The sequence below is a fragment of the Nymphaea colorata genome, chromosome 5 (assembly GCF_008831285.2).
Source record: "Nymphaea colorata isolate Beijing-Zhang1983 chromosome 5, ASM883128v2, whole genome shotgun sequence".
Taxonomy (NCBI): domain Eukaryota; kingdom Viridiplantae; phylum Streptophyta; class Magnoliopsida; order Nymphaeales; family Nymphaeaceae; genus Nymphaea; species Nymphaea colorata.
The window spans coordinates 13,815,395-13,822,089 of NC_045142.1; the positions used below are offsets into that span (position 1 = coordinate 13,815,395).

The 6,695-nt window shown below is 35.8% G+C and overlaps 1 long non-coding RNA gene across 1 annotated transcript; it reads left to right on the forward strand.

The window, feature by feature from the left end:
- Positions 1–5,811: 5,811 nt before the first annotated feature.
- On the forward strand, positions 5,812–6,377 carry LOC116254021 (uncharacterized). Its single transcript, XR_004172606.2, has 3 exons — positions 5,812–5,946; positions 6,089–6,195; positions 6,316–6,377. It is a non-coding gene; the product is annotated as an uncharacterized LOC116254021 (long non-coding RNA).
- Positions 6,378–6,695: the final 318 nt, after the last annotated feature.

Sequence of the window (6,695 nt, forward strand, 5' to 3'; positions counted from 1 at the left end):
ACTTATTTTTGCTTGCTTTCAACAATTTTTTTCCTTTGCAAAATTGGTCATTACATGTCATCATGATTTTTAAAAGATTTTATAATCCAGACTAGATGAGAATCGTATGGCTGTCTATTTTAAGGAGATCGGATGGTGGAGTGAAATAAAACCATGTAATTTCAAGAGAGGAAATACCCCTCACAAGAAGCAAGAGATCTTGATTAACATACTTGTTGATTTTTATTTATTTATTTATTTTTCAATTTAATCTCTTCCAGGCAATTTCCTTAAAATTGATGGCCCAAGCGATCCAGAATGGCATACAAGGGTCTGGTACCTACTCGTTTTCCAATATAGATATATATATGTGTGTGTGTGTGTGTGTGTGTTGTGTGTATATGTTTATTTATGTGTAACATGCACATCTGTAGCTAATTAAATGAATAAATAGGCCTAGTTAGCCTCTCTTCTATATATATATATATATATATATATATATATATATTCTTTAATTGCAGAGCGATATATTCTGCAAGAATATTAGGTTGCCCGTAAGGTCTTGCAACTCTTGCGATAGCAATGTTGAGTCTTCGGTTCACAGAATGAAAGCTTTTTTGTACATTAGCTGTAATTCTTCGATGCCTCGGGCTCGACCCTCTATTAACATATTGGCGAATCCAATATGAATTATGACTTGAATCAAATCGATTCTTTTTTTAATATATATATATATATATATATACAATCATCTATTTATTTATGGCACTTCTAGCATTATTTATAGAAATAAGAATGTGATCTGCATGATGAACTTTGTATGAGTTAATTGTGAAATGGTTGACATCATCTTTATTGTCCTCATCCTCCACTTCCTAGGGGTCACACTCTAGCCCAACTTTTTTGCTTTGAGACCATTAATCATGTCCATACATTGTCTTCGGGCAAATGCTTGTGGTCCTTTACTAGTCGACAGAGCCACATTCTCATGCATCCTAGCTACATGGTGTTTTAGCGGAGATATTCTTGCTGATAAGTCTTGTTTACAATACTTATAAAAATGATTTTCAATTTTCATTTCCCTCACCAATGTGACCATTGCCGTATGGGTCACTTGAAATCATGTCTTGATAAAAACAATATAAATGTATGGTAAAAGCATGAGGTTTTTTGCCTTTCATGGTAGAAACGGGAAACCCGTCTTTCTTCAATCGTAGTTCGCTACTTCACTTGTACATCTAGTTTGAAATTGAAGCTTTCTTCCTTAACATAGCGAGATCTCCCTCACAGCTCACAGAAAAATTGAGAGGGAGCTTTTAAAGTTTAAAAAAAACTGGGGGTCAGACCCCCCTCTTTTCATGCCTTTCTCATGTCATGGGATGTGAGACGTATTACACTGTATTGTCATGCCTTGTATCATACTATACAGTAAGATATGGTGCATTACACTCTTCTAAGGTGCAAGATGTGTCCAAGTAAAAAGTTAAGATATGTATCGTACAATTTGCATGATATTGGACAAAACCAAATGAAAGGAGGAATCCCCCTTTTCTCAATAGGAATATGAAAGAGTAAAAGGGTTTAGATGCAAGAAGAAGAATGAGACAAGAAGATCCCTGATTTTGAAATATAACAGTTTTGATGCAGTGCAGCAGCAGTCCTGTATGAGGGATTGAGCCTTTCTTTTTCTTTATGTTCTTCTTTTCTTAATGAGAGGACAGTACTTAAGAATTTCTCTTCTGGCACCCTAATGCAACATGAGGGCTGATGACATCCCTTAAGGTTATCTCAGGGAAATCTCAAGGGTGGATCTTCATAACCTAAAACAATCACAAGCAACACATTGAAAAAGAAGACACGAAGGATCCATAGAATCGTGAAAAATAAAACTCTAGATCTGATGTTAGATGGAGGAAAAATTTCAGATCTGTAGACAGACTTACATTTGCAGATATACAGGAATATTAAATCTGGCATCTGGCTTAATATTTCCATGCCTGACACTGGAGATAAAATCTGCAAAGTTGAAATGAAGGCAAAAAACCTGTAGATCCAATGACAGCTGCGGGTCAGAAATAGATTTCAGAGGGAAACAGTGGAAAAGGGTATCATGACGTTCAGGAAAAGGAAAAATAAAAAAATCAGGCACGTTAGGGTTGAGGACCAACAATATTCCTACTGCGGATTTTCTGAAGAATGGAAACAGAGAAGGAAACATGTTTGAAAGGAGAAAAGAACCTTTGAGTAAGGAAGAAGATTAAATAAGGAACCCTTGACTGCATTTTTGGTTGCAGATCTCCTTGGACATACCTTTACAAAAATCTACAGCTTGTTAACCTGCCTCTGATACGATGAAAGATTTTGTTATTGCTGTAGTTTCACAATACAGAGGAGAAGAAAAGAAGAGAGAACACAAGAGGGATGCTGCAAGGTCACTTCTGTCAGAAATAAGTCGTGCCATAATTCTCATTCAAATATGTTCAGCTAACAGAAAATATGTTGAAATGCAGTACATAAGGATGTGTGGATCTGGATGGCATGTGGCTATGAATTTAGACTGGATCCAGTTAGATCAAAGTCAATGGCATCTGCTTAACACCGGCACTTCTGATTGACATTAAAGAACTGTATAAAAGAAATAATGCTGATAGGGTCTACTTTTTATCTCTAAAATCTAAATGCTGCTTTCTATTTTGCATCTCATGTTTGATACAACAAAAAGGATCCATCATTTTTTTGTCTTCCTGAGAACAGTAGGAAAGCTGACCTTTCTCAACTCTGGTTTCTTCCTGTATGAAGTTAAAAAATCATGAGCATTTCTGACAAAGGAATAAACAGTATGATAACTATAGCCCGCTTATTTTGATATATTTGAGTCACTGAAGTCAATTCCAGTAACAAAGAATGCTTACACTGAACTTGGGATCTCACTTTTGGCTTCCTAGTCCCCATAAATTTTCACTCGCAGGTATACATATGTATACCTGTGCAGCATCTTCTTTTTATTAATTATCTTCGTTCTTTAGCCTTCATTTTCAATTTTTAGAGCTATGGTATGCAGATCATCACTTTTTTCTTTTTTCAGTTTTCCAGGGCTTCATTAGTAACCTGCTTTATGGCTATTTGTGTTAAAAGTATGTGCACAACATCAATTAGTTTTTTTAGTTCCCCAAGGGGCTTTGTTAGTAACCTCGTTCATGGCTGTTACAAATATGGGCTTACACTGTACACACACACACATGCTAAGTGTCACGTGTTTCTTGATTCATGTATAATTGTGTGTGTGCATCATATATGTGTGTGTGTGTGTGTAAGTGTATTTTGTATGTAGTTTTGGTCATTGTATCTTCATGTTTTATAATTTGTTATTCTTTGTTTCCATACTTGCATTGGTTTTGTGAAAATTGGATTTTCACCAGAGCTTTGACCAGCTCCAACGGCTCCGTTTAGAGTTTAGATACATTGAAAGTAGTTCAACAGCTAGTTCAGGGCTGCTTTGTTGTATGTTTTGAGGGATGAATTCCTCATACGTTTCATGTTTTTTGTAAGCATACTTGGGGAACATCATCAATTTATATGTTTTGAGTGGGTCCTTGTTTAGCTTGCCTTGATTCTTTGTATTAGAATCCTTCATTTTGGGCTGTTTGGGCCTCTACATTGCAAGCATTTTATCAAGTTGGTCCTTGGAAATTCTGATTTCAAGGTCGTATGACAGATCGCTAGATGAATTTATAATGTCTTCCATGGAATATAAACATGAAAGGTAGATGTTTGTACAGTGCACAGCTTGCTTGTTTTGTTCTCGTGTTCATTCATTTGCTGGATTTCTTGATTTATTTAGAGGTTCCGCTTGTGAGAATACTATCCTATTACTTCTTTATTTGCTTGTTAGAGAAAATGCTGTTTTTATGGATATTTCAATGAAATTTCTGACAAGCAACTCATAAATGATAAATTTCTTGGTGTTCCACAGCGTTTTATCACCTGCTCTAAACATGCCAATTTCAGGGTCAAAGCGGCAGAGGGTATTGGTTGCATCCTGCATTCTCTACTCAGATGTTAGTTTAGTTTTCTACTTGTTCTGCTTTCCAACCCCAAGTATAAATACTGTTCCCTCTTTGAAATTTGTAATTTAGGTCTAATATACATACATCTAATAAGCATGGGAAATTCATTTACTAGCTTTAGAGAAGGTAAAAAAGGATCCTTCTTTTTTCCTTTCATGGAGGAAAAGTTAGTCTTGTTTCTACTTATGTAAGCACACATGGTGTCTGAACGTTTAAACTCTTCTAATGGCTCGTACTGCCTCAATCCTTATTTCCTGTTCAGCATGTTCTTCATAAGAAAAAAAATGTGCATTAGCCAAAGTATCCAGCCCATCATGCTCGTGAACTTAGTAAATGCTGTTCTAATCCATGTAAAACGATATTCAATTTTTTACTTTTGACAAATGTTTTACTTATTGTGTCCCGTTTTTGAAAGCTTTATTTGCCAATGCTTGGTTTATCAATTCTTTAAGTTTCTTGCTTATGCTGTTGAAAACAAAAATAAAATGTCGAGATATTTTTGATATTTTGCTCCTTTGCATCTGAAGCTTCAGTTCCATAATTTCCATGTTGCTTTCAAGAGATTTGTGATGAAGGCAGAGGTAGAAAGACTTAAGCGAGATTTCTATACAGAATAGGAAAATCCAATCTCTGCTTTCTCGGATCAGGATGTGGTGCAGCTGCATCATTCTCCATGGTGGGACAAATCCCTCTTACTTATAAGATATATTAGGGCACTAGGGCCTAGAATGCCCTTAAGAGGGCTGGATAATGAATCCATATTGTCAAAGCAAGTAATATGATAAATATGTGGTGATAGTCTCCCTCAATTGAGCCTTGCCTTTGAAGCATGCTGGACTTGCCCTCAAGGAACCAAAGCTTCCTTCGTTAGTCCTTTCCCAAATATGTTATCAATGTGATTCTTTGTGCCAACATATCTTGCTTCTTCTTCTTGGTCTTCAATAGTTTGTCTGATAAAATGCTAATCTGTTTTAATGTGTTTTATTCTACCATGTAGTAAAATCTTAATGGCACTTCGGTTAACTGGCTTCAGCAAAATTTCTCCTAGTGCAACCAAAAGATGTTTGAATCCAAGTTTTTTAGATGTAGCGAACACTGTAGCTCTAAATTATGCTTTTGCACCTGATCTAGCCATAACGCTCTTTTTTGCTGCTCCACTAGACAGGGTTCTCTCTAACAAAGAAAAAATATCTAGATATTAATTTCCTTTCATCTAGATCTCCAGCCCAACCCACATCTGAATATGCCAACAATATCAACATGTCTAGTTCGAGTTTTTTCTCTCCTAAATGAGGCCATTGCCTACAGTGCCCTTTAAGTGTCTTAACATTCTTCTAGCCTTGGTTCATGTACAAACTGAGATGCTTGATTAACTGCATACACCAAGGTTATCATGATTCATTAAATTGAATTGAAACCAGAATTGATTGACTAAAAAAATGTACTTTATTTTAAAAATTTTAACATTCAGGATAAAATGAAAGAAAATGTAAAAGCTTACACTTTAGAAAAATAAAAAAATGATAAAGAAAGTAAAACACAATAAAAATGATCATTGAGGTGTGGTCAGTCCTTTAGTGATCAGATGGGCTAAGCTACTCAATAAGCAAGTTTATGTTCAATTGGTGAAGCGATCATGTGAAGTACTTTGGTGTTCTCAAACTAGAAAGTGAACGAAGATCACAAACTTTCTTCTTGTGTGCAAGTTGTATGTGGATGTGATCAGAATGTGGACTTAGTTCTCTTTTCTTCCTTCATGCAAGATCTTCAGTATGTGGATAAAGGGAAGACGCCCTTGATCTTGTTTTGTGCTGCTGTTGGTGGAGACTCAGGCCTGCACAGATCGTGTAGGCATATGTGAGAAAGCTAATAGGAAGACTGCTAGCATCCAGATCTAATAGTATGGTTCCTTTTGATAAACTTGCTGACGTTGTTTCTGTTGGACATGATCCTGCTTATTTCTAGCGCTTTTTATTACAAACTACTTAATCATGCATAAGCTATCAAATGGTAGTAGAACTTATGTCAGTTAGATCATGCAGGGCCAAAAGGACAACTTCTGTTAATAAATGGGAGGAAAGAAGATGAAGTTGCAAGGAGCTTGGAAAGGGTGTTGCTTGCAATGCGAATAAGCACCTCAGAGCCTAAGGTGCAAACTTTGTCACACAGCTTTTTTTTAACTTTAGTTGAGCTGCATGTAGGCCATATCAGCCAATTGTGCCTCATAAAATAAGCTATCGGTTTTATGTCTGCATTTCTTTTGCTGCAGGTTTTGAAGAATGCTTTCAAAAAGATGCACATCTATGTTCATCAGAAGTACGATTATTCGTACGAATGGAATGAGTAGTATATACCATGTTGCATGGATACGAGTGCCCGGTGTGGTGTGATTGTTCAATTGAGTGTTTATTTCTGTTTTTTGACGTGGTAATATCATTTGTTTTTACTGGAGAACATTGACCTTTTATTTGTAGGATCATTTTTGAAGTAGACTAGGAATTATAGCTTTTGTCCTGTGTTTCTGGTAGAATTTTCACCAAATTAAAAATCGTTTTTAAATATAAAAACGACCTTCAAAAACTTTTTGTTTTCTTTTTCTTGTATCTAAAACTTCTTTGGCATATGTAAAATGGCCACCAGTTTTCAGTT